General features: G+C 36.6%; 1 pseudogene; it reads right to left on the reverse strand.

The window, feature by feature from the left end:
• Window positions 1–326: 326 nt before the first annotated feature.
• LOC125390892 (large ribosomal subunit protein eL24 pseudogene) lies at window positions 327–13796 on the reverse strand (annotated as a pseudogene).
• Window positions 13797–14211: the final 415 nt, after the last annotated feature.

A 14211-nucleotide genomic window follows, 5' to 3' on the forward strand; every position in this document is an offset into this window, starting at 1 on the left:
AATTTTGGTGCTGCAATGTAGAACTATGTGAATGACCAAATACAGCTAGAGGCGTGTTAGTAGTGCTGGCCTCAAGAAGGCCTAGATTCACACAAACTCATGCAGTCATTTCACTTTGAAGACTGGGAGTGGTCAATGAAGACTGTTTCCCTGGTGGAGCAAACCTCTTATGTCAGAATACCTAAACTGGGTGGAAATGTAAGCTTTACATGATTCATTCATTGCTCTAAATGGAACAACTAACTTACTTGCTTTCCTTTTTATTATTTATTATTATATTTTTAAAGTTACAGATAGATCTTTATTCAAAACTTTGATCTATCAAATTAGCATTTTCCACCTACTCAGGGAGCAGAGACCTTCACAAACTTCACAATCTTTTGTTTAGGTGCTGCTTTTGTAGGGGCCTTGGCAGCAGCCATTGCTGTCTTCTTGGATGCTTGCTTAGCCTTTTGCTTCCTTGGCAGCCCTGATAGCTTGCTCTTACTGAGCTTTCTGAACTTCTGGTTTCTGATTCTCTCAGTCGTTACATCATCAAAAGATGCACCAGTGATGGCCAGTTGGAATTCGACTGCATGGCAGGTTCTTTTTTGTATTTTCTTTGGTAGAGGACAGTCCAGTTTATCTCCCAAGGATTACTTTTGGAAATGAATTCCAACTTGCATTTTGCATTAAGTAACTGGAAAATCTTCCCATCTGTCCTGGCATAGTGCCACACGTGTCCGGGGTACATCTTGGACACATTGAAATTATGAAAACTGCCACCTGGCCTGAGGCAAAGATGATGAAGAGTGAATTATGTGTTTTAAATATGCTGGAAATATTTATAATCACTGACAAAAACTGGAGAGAAAATCAGTACAAATAATAAGAAATTTAAACTACTCTCATCAAAGTGATATTAACTTTCTAAAAATTCCTATTTTTAAAATCATATAGTTGAAATAATATTTAACTTTTATGCATTTTGCTTCATTTCTAAAACTTATCGTTAAATTATTGTTCTTTAACTTGCTTTGTCTAAATGTTTTCTCAACTTGTAATTTAGATGTAAATCTTAACATGAATTTATATCTAATCCTGTTATTAAAATCATACAAGTCAAAAAATTACCATCCCTGCCATATTCTTCTGAATGTACTTTCAAGTTATGGCTGCCAAATTTTTTCCCATGAAAAAAATATATAGTAGAATGAGCAGAGTTTATTCCAGAAGTTTTGAAGCCTTTTAAGCTATAAGAAGGAGGCAGGAAGGTAGGGTATCAACTACCGTCTTTCTAGAAGCACGTATCTCATGTGTGTCCATGTAAGTGAAAGAAACTGAAGTGGAGAGGATTGAATCCAGGCCTTCCAGCACAGCAGACAGACTGCAGCCTGGTCGACAAGCACAGCTCCCTGAGCACATCTGCATCATAGTTTACATCCTGAGTGATGCTCAGAACATAATTCAGCTTTGCTGGCTTTTTTCTAGAATATTCACTTCCTTTCATTAATGCTAGGAAAGTGAAGCTGTTTTTTCTCATCATGGTTTCTATTAAAACATCTGCATCTGGTTTTTCAAGAGAAAAGTTTCATAAAAGTAATAAAATCAAATGTGGCCGCAATCAAACTGGTCATTTCAGAATAATTAGAGACACAGCTTTATTTTTAATTTTAACATGGTCATGTGGTCTTCTCTTTTAACAATGATTTAGAATTTATCAACAGTAAGAGTTTATAAGTCATGTTGGTTTGTTATGGTGAAAGAAATTTAATTAATTTCTATGGCACTTTCCAGATCATTCTAAAACCTGGAATAGAATCATTTGAACATTCAACTAGAAAGTGAAAATATGCACAGAGTTTTTTCATTTCAAGTAAGCTCTCTAATACTGACTATTGCTTGAGGTAAAACTGAAGTGCAATCATAGGAAGTACTCAGATTGAAAGAGGAGTGAAGGAGGCAGCAGCCTTGCCAGGAAGAGATCAACGGAAAGACGGCCACAGAGTAGGATGGTATATTCCGATGGTCCCTACAGTTCATTGGCTAAAATCAAAATTATATTCATTCTTCAGTATGAGGTAAGTCTATAAATCTATAGTTCTACATGTTCAATGACTAAGCTGATATGAACAAGAATAAACATAATTTTTAAATCTCAAAAATAGCTAAAAGATATCGACAATAGCTAGATTATTCTTGGACTTATTTGCTAAATAGATATAAAAATTGCAAAGGCAATATTTATTGCCTTGAAGTTTTATAGCCAGGGAACCATCATCATCAAATCATAAATAATGCACATTTTCTTTTATTTCGTGCAAATATTCAAAAGAATTCTATGTATAACTTCCCATGGAAACGTCGAGATGGGAGATTATCAGTCTACACTTTAGAGAGGAAGCATGCAATAAAGATGTACAGGATGATCAAATCAACAGGGAGCCCAGTGGAAAATTCACAAAGAAAGAAGCCTCTAGCAATTCCTTAACAGAGAGAAGATAGAGAGCAAAGTTGTGAATGACTGTAATTCTAGAGCTGACATCTACTCCCTGCACAAATAACAGTGTGACCCAAAGCATCTGGAGGAAGGGAGGAGACCACTGCTGTCTGCCTGCTATGCATTTTGTTGTATGTTAAACACATCTTTAACTGTGAAAAAAGCTAGTGGGATTTCTAGATTTGAGACTTTTGTTTTGTTTTGTTTGTTTTTTGAGACAACGTTTCTCTGTAGTTTTGGAGTCTGTCTTGGAACACTCTCTGTAGACCAGTCTGGCCTATTGAGTGCTGGGATTAAAGGCACATACAACCACCACCTGGCTAGATTTGAGACTTTTTACTTAAATATATAAGTTCTGCCTTTCCTTACTTGTGATTTTATCTATGACATTAAACTGTTGCTTTTTCTTTTTCGTGAAAATTAACTTTGTCTTAACTGCTACAGGAGTACATGCAATGCATTTCAGAGAGCTATCATGTGTTGTTTCAATATGCTCACTGATATATAAATTTAAATCAGGTGAAAAATCTGTCTCTTAACATTTATCATTTGTAATAACAATATTAAATATCCTTTTCTGCCTGTCTGAAATATAGAATACATTACTGCCTGCTATTGTGCAATCACACTAGGGAACAAAGCCCCTCTCCCTTGCTCTTATTTAACTTCTTTATCACCATGAAGAGCCTCTCTTCCAGTCCTATTCTTCCAGTCTCTGATAATCACAGTATACCCTTAATTTTTCTTGACTTACTAGGCAGTGCACTGCCTGCTGTTTTCTTATAAAGGCCACATTTTCATCATACATAAGTGTTTTGGTATTTCATATTTAATTGTTTATTTGTTTTAATATCTCAACCAAAGTTTCCTTTACTCTCCCCTTTCCAGTTCCTTCTACATACTCCTCCTTCCCCATCCACTCTTCCTCCATTGTTTTGTTCAGATGCAGGCAAGCATCACTTAAAATATTCTTTATATTTTTAAATAGGAATGTATATCTTTTAAGAATAAAACTTTTCATGGAACTGCATAATGAGCTCTGTATTCATTAATGTGTCTTAAACATTTGCAGGGAACGTACCTTATGTTCTGCACTAAAGTTCCAATAATTCAGCATCGTTTGGGGTTGGGACATTTCTTGTCCTATTTCTGGATGGAATAAGATGAGAAACAAGAACAATAATTACCTAAATAGTGAATGGCTCTATTAGATCTTTGAAGCCACTTCACATAAAATGATGGTGCTTATATACTTCTGACAACCTCAGAGAAAAGGATGGCATATTAATTTCTACTCACTAGACCCCATGTTTAGTCTGTATCACCTAGAGGGCAACTAGTTTTAAACAGCTCCCAAGATATTGTGTCTGACAGCTTTGTCCTGAAGAATGAAAACCAGTATGCAACGAAATGGTGCCTGCAATAACTGTAAAATCCAGTAGGAATTAAGCAAATTTGTTCTTAAAGCTTGCTCCCCATCCACTCCAAAGAGGGACATATCTGCAGGCAGGAACTTGGCCTTCAATGTCCTTCAGAGAGGAAGAAATGGTTTCTCCAAAGGTTCCAACTGTGCCTATGCAGAGGCTTTAGGTGACCTGTTTCAGCTCAGTGCCCTGTCCTCAGGCCTCTTCAGCAGAGAAGTTGTGGAACCAACTGCTGAAGGCAATCCAAAGAAGACACGAGGAAAGGAGAAAGCAAACCAAATAACCATGGATCCTTTTAAAGTACAAATTTCGCCAATGGTGTAAGAAGGGGTTAAAAGAAAACCACATTTTTCACCTATGCAGGGAAATGAGCACCGAGAACATGACTATTCTTGTGGAAATCATTTATTGTATCCTTGTTTTTATCTATGCCATGGTCACTCCTGTGCCTTTAACCTGGGCTTTCCTGAACCTTTAACCTGGGCTTAGTCCAAGGTAAAACTGACAATGGGGTATTTGTTAAAGTGCTTAAGAGTTACCAAATATATTCACCTGATGAAGAAAGGAGGAGGGAGGAAAAAAGAGAGGGAGGGACTAGGAGGAAGAGGTAGAGAGAGGAAGAGGAAGAGAGAGAGGGAGGGGGCGGGGGAGAGAGAGAGAGAATTTTCTGCTGTTCTGTTCTGGACTCTCTTGCAGAGCACCTGCTCTAGTTGTCTCTGAGGCCTTCTGCATAAATGTAGTTCTGCCCTGCTAGCCTTCAGCAAAGGTGATGTTTATTTAAACTTTCACTTGTAAACACAGAGCCTGTCTTTTAACACTAAACAAGGGCTGCACATGGTACACATATGTTCTTTTCGTTGGATGTCACAGAGTTGCGTGCAAAGAGTCTCAGAGGTAGACAAAATTATTTCATTGAAGAAATTTAGGCTCCAAAACTATTGATTTTTCAAATTTTATGCTCATTGTTTCCAGGAATTGTCTAGCTTTATACACGGAACTTTATTACTTTGTTTTGTTTCAGTTTCTGTATATCCTTGTACATTTGTTCTTTTGCTCTGCACATTTTGTATAATAGTACATGCAATTATAGTATATTTTATATCATTAATAAATCAATGTGGATTATATTAGTATTACTATATTAGAGTTCATTTTGCTCTTTTTTTCTGTTCTGTACTCTATCTGGGATATCACAATCCATTTAGACATCATGTCTCTATGGATTTCTCTAGGACATGACAGCCCCTGAAGCTCTCCTTGGTTCTAATAATGTGATAGATTTGAATTGTACTGGTTCACTGAACTTTCTTGAATTTTATAACATCTTGATATTAGTTGATCACATGATAGCCAGAAGATAGCAATTAGCAACTTAAAGCCATATGATTGCTACAGATTAATTGAAAAAAATTAAGAAGATTAACTATTTCTGATTCTAGTTTCATTAAGAATATGTTTTATAATTAGAGTAAGTAGCTGTTGAATTTATTATTTACTCTTTGGTGTTGTTTTAAAAAATCCAGTCAGATATAATACAACTACTGAGAAAATAAACTTTCCGAGACTTTGTCTAATTATTCAAACTTTCTCCAATTTGGATAGGTAGTTATCAGTGCTTACTCTAAAGAAGAAAGGACAGAACTAGAAAAGCAGGCTCCAACAGTGAGCAAGTGTTGTGCAAGGCTTTCAATGAAATCGCAATTCCTGTTTATTGACCTTTTTTTTAATTCCTCTTGGACAAAGTGTGTTTGCATAACTGACTCGCCATCTAGTGGCAGCAAGTGGGAAAGGCTAGCCCTTCTTGGAGATTTGAGCTGAGCAATCCAGCTTTTTACCTTGAAAATGGCACTCAATGGAATCTGTCATTTCTTCTAAATCATTAAACTGTTGTACATTTTACACCATTGAAGGACTTATTTACAATCCATATTAACCACTTGGTTATCTATGACAAGAGGAAGGCCAGTTCTGGGACTCATATTTTTGCTGAAAAATTTGGAGACAATTCCTGTTGAATTTGGGGTCTGCCTGTGACAAAGCAGATCAGGGACTAATTGGTCATACCATGCCATCAGCTTAGTTGGAATCAAAATTCTACTTCTCCTTCATATAGTTGGAATAATGAACTTTGGAAAAATTTCCTAAGGTTTCTGGTAAGACTTCCTGTGAAACTGTTTTTTTTGTTGTTGTTGTTGTTGTTTGTTTGTTTGCTTGCCTGGTTTTCTTTAACTTTGTTTTGTTTAGAAAGCACAAAGTAAAAGTCTTTAAAAAATAATAATATAGTAAGTGTTAGGCATGTTGTTGATGATGAGACAAATACGTTTAAAATGTATAACTGTCTTCTTCCATCCAGTCAAAGTAAAAAGTATAAAATTTCAACTAGTAGTTTAGGCCTGTTATTAGCCAAGGATGTCTGCCCCAATGTGGGAAGAATTGACACACTCTCTGGGAAAGTCACAGAGCTAACATGGGTCAAGATCTATTGGTGATTCAAGTGTCATGAATAATATACCACTTGAAGATGGGGACACAGAGCAGGGAGTGCAAGATGTAATTTCTGCCGCCTTCACTTGCAAATTTTAGAGGACTTGATCCTGGATCAGTCCCAAAACTATTGCTTAGATTTCTGTTGCCCTATCTTGTTCCGGTTCAGTGCTCTTTATCTAGACAATGAAGAACAGAGGGTGATACCAAAATACATGGTAATTTTTTTTAATGTCTGGTTTCTTAAGAAGAACACATCCATCATTGTTGCAAGCGATGAACTGAGCAAGTCTTTTCAAGAAATAAGTGCAGATTTGATGGACAGAAGGACAGAAAGTGGATGGCACACAGGTTTCAGGGCAACATGTAGCAGTACAATTGCTGACCACTGTGTATGGGAGGTTCTCATATCTTCTGATCACTCTACTTTTCCTTTTCCTGGAGGTGATGTTGGAAAACACTTCCTAATCCACAGACTCATTGCTTGTGACTATTCTTAACCACACACTAAATGAGGCTTTTGCTTTTTCATTTATTTAAAAACTTTTAATGAGGGCTGGAGAGATGGCTCAGAGGTTGAGAGCATTGCCTGCTCTTCCAAAGGTCCTGAGTTCAATTCCCAGCAACCACATGGTGGCTCACAACCATCTATAATGAGGTCTGGTGCCCCCTTCTGGCATGCAGGCATATACACAGACAGAATATTGTATACATAATAAATAAATAAATATTTAAAAAAAATAAATAAAAACTTTTAATGAACATCTGGTTCACAGCCACAAATAGAGAATAGTAGGCCACTGGTAATAACTCAATAGCTGACATGTGGGTGTTGTTAGTATCAAAACAAGGCATTCATGTAAATATATACTCAACACATTTTTAATACTGTTCCGTACTAAATATTTAAGTATGTACCCTATGGAGATTCAGTGAGACAATCATAAAAAGTTCCCACTTTTGGGAAACACAGTCTTGTGGAGGAAAACAGATACACAAATGCACAAAACAAACAATGAAAAGAACTAGTCAGTACTGAAGGATACTTACGGTCATTTAGTCAGGAGCTGACTTTGTCTGAGCAATGAGGATCCGGTCAGATGAATATCAGTCATGTGAGTGTGATACCAGTGCAAGGATCAGCTAGTGACAAATGAGGAAAATAAGTTTAGAATACTCTAGAGATGGAGAGTAAATAATCCCCAAATGAAGACTTTCATTGTTGTTTCCATTTTGTATTTTTCCCAAGGAGAGGCAGTTTTCAACTAGCAGTCTGACAGCCAAGATCAACTCCGCCTGTGTTCTGAATGCTATCACTGTCGTGTTAAGTTCTTCATCAAAATTGTGCTGTGCCCCAAAAGTAGCTTAAAAGACACTGGTTTGACCTTTGTGCATCTGTTGGATATGTATTCATGCTCTGGCTCTGTACTAAACACTTTGAACAGCACATCACTTTGTTTTATCTCCTCATTATTATAAGGAATAAATAGTATTTCTGTTTTACAGACAAGCTCATCATAAACAGCTTAGATTCATGCTCACTAACACAGGTGTAGCAGTTATGGGAATAGTTACTTTGTCTTAAAAAATTTAAGCCTTATAAATAAAGAAAAATATACATATAAAAACTTTTAAACCACGCAAAATGAGAAATGACCAATTTAGCTTTCTTCTAATTTAGTAAAAAATATTGCAATAAAAAGAATAACATTGCTTGCAAAGAACTTTGTCAATAAAATGAAGCAAAAATAAAATATAAATAGCTTTTCTTGCTGAAGTAAGTAGATAGGTATAATAAAAAATTAAACATTTTAGGAAATGGAGCTAAAATATACATGAAAATATTCCAAGACAGGGTAGACTACTCAGTTACTACTGAGTATGCTTCCCAAGCAGGATGAGCAGGATTCAGTCCCTCAGTATCCATCTAAGTGTTAGGAGGCATAGTGGTTTCCCTGTAATTGCTGTACTCCGAAGGCAAAGACAAGAATCCTTGACGCAAACTGGCTAGTAATGGTAAGGTCTATGTTCACTGAGAGAGGCTACTCAATGAAGAATGTAGGCAGTGAACAAAGAAAACTTTTGACACTAGCCTTGAATCTCCACATGCATGTGTGTGTACACATTCAGCCAAACACATATAGGCCCACACATGTACAAACATGCACACATATCACGGACACATGCAAAAACAAAACACTCAAAAGAAACCAAAGAAATCAAAGGTAACAAATGAATCATTAGATGATGATCTTTATGCAGATCTTTATTAATACAGAAGAAGGCCTTAACTAATCTTTGCTAAATTTTTAAAGCAAACATAATTTTAATGTACCCATATTCAGAATATAAAATGTTTTATAGACAAAAACACATTTCTTTGAGCAAACACAGTACGCAGATGTCCTAGGAGATAACAGACCATTTAAAAGGAAAAATCAGAGACTGTAGCAGGGTGAACTCTGTTATCTATAGAGTCACCCTGAGAAGCATTTTTAAATGAACCTTCCTTTGATGTGGCCCCCTGAGAAGCTCACAGAGAGCTCCAAGGCTGTGTTTCATCATCTCTTCAGATGAAAGCTTGTCAGTAACAATATGCAGTGATTTGAGACAGGACTGAACCCTACCTGTATAATCAGGCAGAAGCTCATGATCTCAGATGTAGCTCATCAGGCACCTTGCAAGCACATGTGTTTCCTAGACAACAAACTCTTTCTTCTATAAGCAGACACTTTTGCTAGATTTGCAAAATTATTTTCTCCAAATCAGAAAAGGCTGGTGATGATCTTAAACACTTATTAACATTTCCAGTGATTTGGTTTATCTGTTCTTTATCAGACATATCATTTGTATGTAGGCGCTGAAACCCTGTGATACAATATTCAAATGTATGGCCTCACAGAGGTCTTAGATACTGAATCAAGAGAGGAAAATGTTTCTAAGGAACTCAGAAAGTAGAAACTCTTAACTATATGTTAAAATATTCTATAAAAGGACTCAAAGGCAAAGTTATTTAACCTGATAGACAGGTCAAATTGCCTTTCTTTCCCAGTCTATGAGGAAAGAGGAAGTAAGCTGGAAAGAAATTATCAAATAATTTAAATCATAGAAACATTTCCTAAGACTTAAGGGTTTAAGATTTAAGCCGAGAGATCCATATGATACCTGGAAAGTAAATATCAGTGATGAAGACAAGATTTTTAAAACATTGTGAGAGCTAAAACTTTGCATTCTAAGGATCAGACATATGAATATTTTTGTTTCCTTAAAACAGTATTAGAGACAAGTGGAACAAATGATTTGCATCCCTGACTTTCATGCAGTTACCCTACTCAACAAGAACAATGGCAAAATAAGTATATTTCGAGGCATTCAAGATTGTAATCCTCTATATCACTTGGGTTTTAAATACCTGTTTTCAGTAAAATTAAGTGTGAGTCACACAGAATTTCGTTCACATCCTGATTCGGGTACTTATTGACTGAGAATGTCAAAACACTGGATGGAGGCATGTGGATGTGAAGGAATAACAGACGGTTCACATTCAATTTGAGGAACAGAGAGTAGAAGAATCTGTGTTATAGATGTATTAGAAATCTTTGTGCACAGAAGTCAAGTGATACTTGTGAAAGCAAACAAGACACTTTCTCCATAGTATGAAAATACAAATAAAACACTAGTGACAAGTCGATGGGCTAATACATAAGATGCTAATACGTAAGATGCTAATACTCTTCAATCAGGGAGGCTGGAGCCTGAATCAGAACACGTAAGAGCTGAGGGTAAAGAGGCTTTAAAATAAATACCTGTCAAGTTTCATTTTAAAGGAAAGAAGATGGTAGGACAAGAAAGAGTCTGGTAACTGACATGGTAATGTTAAAGGATCTTAAAGGCCCTTCGCTTATATCTACTGAAAATATAAACCTGTTGGCATTAAAATATCCTGCATTTGTTTGAATCCATTAAAAAATAAACTCAGTCACCAACAATGTGTGTGTGTCACATTGAGGACATAAATCAAGGTACTTTCTCTTGATGTTATTTAAAACAGGAGCTGGCCCAAATTTGAATGCTCTAATTCTTTCTCCCTGTATCTTCTGTACTTGCCTGTCTGTTATGAGTCTGAATCTGTGCCTCCCTGAATGCTGTCTTGAGAATCTATCCCTGTGTGACTGTGTGACTCTCTATATCCCTAACAAAATACTTTGCTCTCTCTTTTAACCAACAGCATAGAAAACATCGCATGAGGAAAGAGTGAGGGATACTTTACAGAAATAAGAGTTTTACAAGGGAGTCATTGGCTCCGAATGACCCAGATAAGAAACAAACCCAAATCAAGCAATACCTAAATAATGTTTCAGCATTTATGGTGGATATTCATCTTATAAGGTCACTTTTAGCTTATATTCTGTTTTCAGCAAATGATTAACATAATGCACATGCAATACTCTCTGTTTCAGGTACGAAAAGAATACATATTTTAAGATTCAGTTATGCATTAGCTTAGGTTGTAAAAGCTGATTACACTGGAAATCCAAGGTAAGTAATGCGGGTGGTTAAATTGATCTTTTAACAGACTAAGTACACAGTAGGATATTGGTCTTAAGTCTTGAGTCATCTCATGGTGTAATATTAACTCTGGCAGTGAGGTCTACCAAAAGTTCCAATCTCTTAGTGTATAAGATAAATTTTTATCATGGTGCATTGCTATAGTTATCTGTTTATTACACCTGTCACTATTTCATATCAACAATACATATTATGAGAGAACGTAGTTAATATAAAATATTTACTTAAACGAGTATACTCAATAATGCTTATTATTTGTTCAATGCAGATATGCCTCTAGATGTTTCATTTGGGGGAACTCACAAACTTCATCTACCACCATGAAGACAGGTCTTTTAGTTTTATGCTAGGAATGAGATAGAAGAAAGATCTTACCATAATCAGTTTTCAGTGGCATTTGAAACTGAACTTATTAACCTGGAACTTCATTTCTAGCATTTCACCCTGTGATCAGAGGAATGCTGGTTTTCTTGGGAAAGGCTTAGCTAGAAATTTAGTGTTCCTTGAGTGACCTTTCACACAAGTGTCTGAGATGGGAAAAGTGTACTTCCAAATTCCTATTCAGATATCACCCCTTGCAATTTTGCTTGCCATCTTGTTGCCAAGACTGCTAAGTAACTTTCATGAGCTCATTGATGTGCACTCTGACTGAACTGGAAGCTCCTTAAAAAGATTCAGGACCTGTGCAGAATGTATGGGGTGACTCATAGATACTGTCACCTATAAAATAAATATGGAACTAAATAAATAGTAAAAAGCATACACAATATGGAATTATCAAAATCTTCAGTGAGAAAAAAATTAGAAGTAAAAATCCAATAATCTAACAAAGTAGGTCAAAGAAATGTTGTTACTTCCTCTTTCGACCTTTCTACACCACTCCCCCCCTAGTTCCTTCTTCTCTTGCTCATCCTTCTCTTTCCCCCTTTTTATTTGTTAACAGATCACAAAATTGTATTTAAAGAAACTGACCTGCATGAAGTATCACTGATTTCATCCATATCTTCTGGACAAATCCAGAGAAGCAAGTATTCTGGCCAACAGGATGCAAACGGTGGTCTCTGAAAAACCTAGGGGAGAGGAATGAAAGGACAAGAGATGACAGCAAGACAGGATTTCTGATCAAGCCCTCTCATTTTATATATATAGCAAATGGACAACGGGGGAGGGAAACGGGGGAGGGAAGGGGTCTCAGGTCTGCCTGAATTCAGGTCCGGAAACATCCCCAGCTGATAAGTAAATACTGAGGGTCTGTGATTGTTGACTAACAAAGGAAAATGCTAATAGATTTTGAAGCCTGGTGCCTGCATGTCTCTGCTAGGAGATAAGATGCCAGGTTGATTTCCTACCCCCTGCAGAAGGGATAGAGGTGAATATTTTTCTTAACTTGTGAGCTTAAGATGGCTGTAAACAAAATGCAGATGTCAAAATACAGGTCTTTGTTTCCTGCAAGGAAGGGGGCCAATTCAATGCAGAGTGAGGGGAGATTAAAATATCTGTGTTATGTTCTTTTCTCAGAACACTTTAAGAATAAACTCCTAAAAGATTCATTTAAAATCTGATGAGGTAAGGAATTCACTAAGACATTTCTCAACACACATTCTCTGTACTCAGTCATGCTCTCTATGTGTCCTTCTGTAAATGACCCACATCTGTGTATTCTTACATCTCTAGCCTCTAATTTGTCTTTGTCTGGCACTCAGTGGTCTTAGAAGACATTTGTTTTCAGAATTGCAAGAAAAGTCACCACAGCAGATAATTGGAAAAGCAAAGGAACTTACCCAGTCATTTACCATTTTCTCTTTCTCATTACACAGTTAGTCAAGCATGTGTACACAAGCCCTGGGAAAGAAATCATTTCCAAGAATTTATTAGAGCAAGAAATTTTTGGAGGTCAGAGAGTTCTAGCAAGTCCTGGTCATTAAGGTAGTGGACTTTTGTTTTCTTTCTGAATGGATTCATTTTTTTAACAATGAAAATTATAGATATAGGTCTGGGAACATAGCTTAGTAATTAAGCACTTGCTTAGTATGTATAAAGCACTAGGTTCTCACCTAATATCTCTACAAGGTACTAATTTCAATTCCAAGTATCACCAAAAAATCTTTCCTTAAATAAATAGCAATAAACAAAATCAGAAGTAAAGAATAAAACTCAGCCATTCAGAGAAGAGCAGGAGCCATTTTATCATCATATCTGTTTTGGTGACTAGCTTTTGTATCACATTGTACACTGAGGCCTAGAACTCAGTTTATGTAACCTTACAATCAAAGATGATACAATAATTAACTATCAGTACAAGAAAGGCAATGACCAATAAGAACAGATAACATTAAACCTTCAACATGGCTATGTTACGCCCAGATCTGTGAAGTCCCCGAAAAACCAATGAGGAGACCAAGTCCCGTATGTAAAAGCAAAGAGCCTTTATTTTATGCAAGTTTGCAAACTCGGACTCTCTGGATGTCCAACGTATTGGAATAAACAGAGAGCCCCGAGCTCAGATAGAGCTGAGTTTTTATAGTAGTAAAGGTGGGGGTGAGGGTTTTCTGAGGTTCAGGACCCTTGATTGGCTGACAACTGTCTAGGGGTGTCCTTGTGAATGTATGCTGGCAGGTGATCCTATCTACAGTGGTTGGAACATTAGGCATTTCCTTTGGATTGTCTGTTCTTGGATGGTGCTCAGGTAATCTTAATTTATGGTCCTTCCTGTAGCCAGATATTGCTTCAGGATAAACTACTCAGACTCAGGCCTCCGTTAAACTTACTGATGGCTGAGTCCTACTCTCGCAGGTGATAATTGTTGAAAGCAAAGAACTTCTTCTGGGTGATCTGTTCATATTTAGCTTACCATGGCTGGCTCGTACATCTATGTTCTGTTTAAATGCCAATCCTAGTTTTTCTCTAGTGCCTATCACAATGTCTAAGAAAATACTACACATTCAGTAAACGGTTGATTAATTAAAAAGAAGAAATGAATGAATGCATAGGCAATGTAAGTAGATCTTCTCAACAATGCCCAGCTTTTTTGTCATCATTCACAATGTGTTCTAGAAAAAGACAATTTTGCCAAATCTTACCCAAGGAAATTAGTTAAGGAAAAGAAATGAAGAACTTTCAAATTTGGTAGGAGGAAACTGAATTGTTATTGCTCCAAGACAACATATCATCATTTGGCCTGAGTGAATCCAGCCTTTGGCTCAGCGTCTTTGAATTTTTCAGAGCGGGATACAAAGATATGAGCAGTAGAGATTC

This window comes from Myodes glareolus, chromosome 16, assembly GCF_982192425.1.
Source record: "Myodes glareolus chromosome 16, mMyoGla1.1, whole genome shotgun sequence".
Classification (NCBI taxonomy): Eukaryota; Metazoa; Chordata; class Mammalia; order Rodentia; family Cricetidae; genus Myodes; species Myodes glareolus.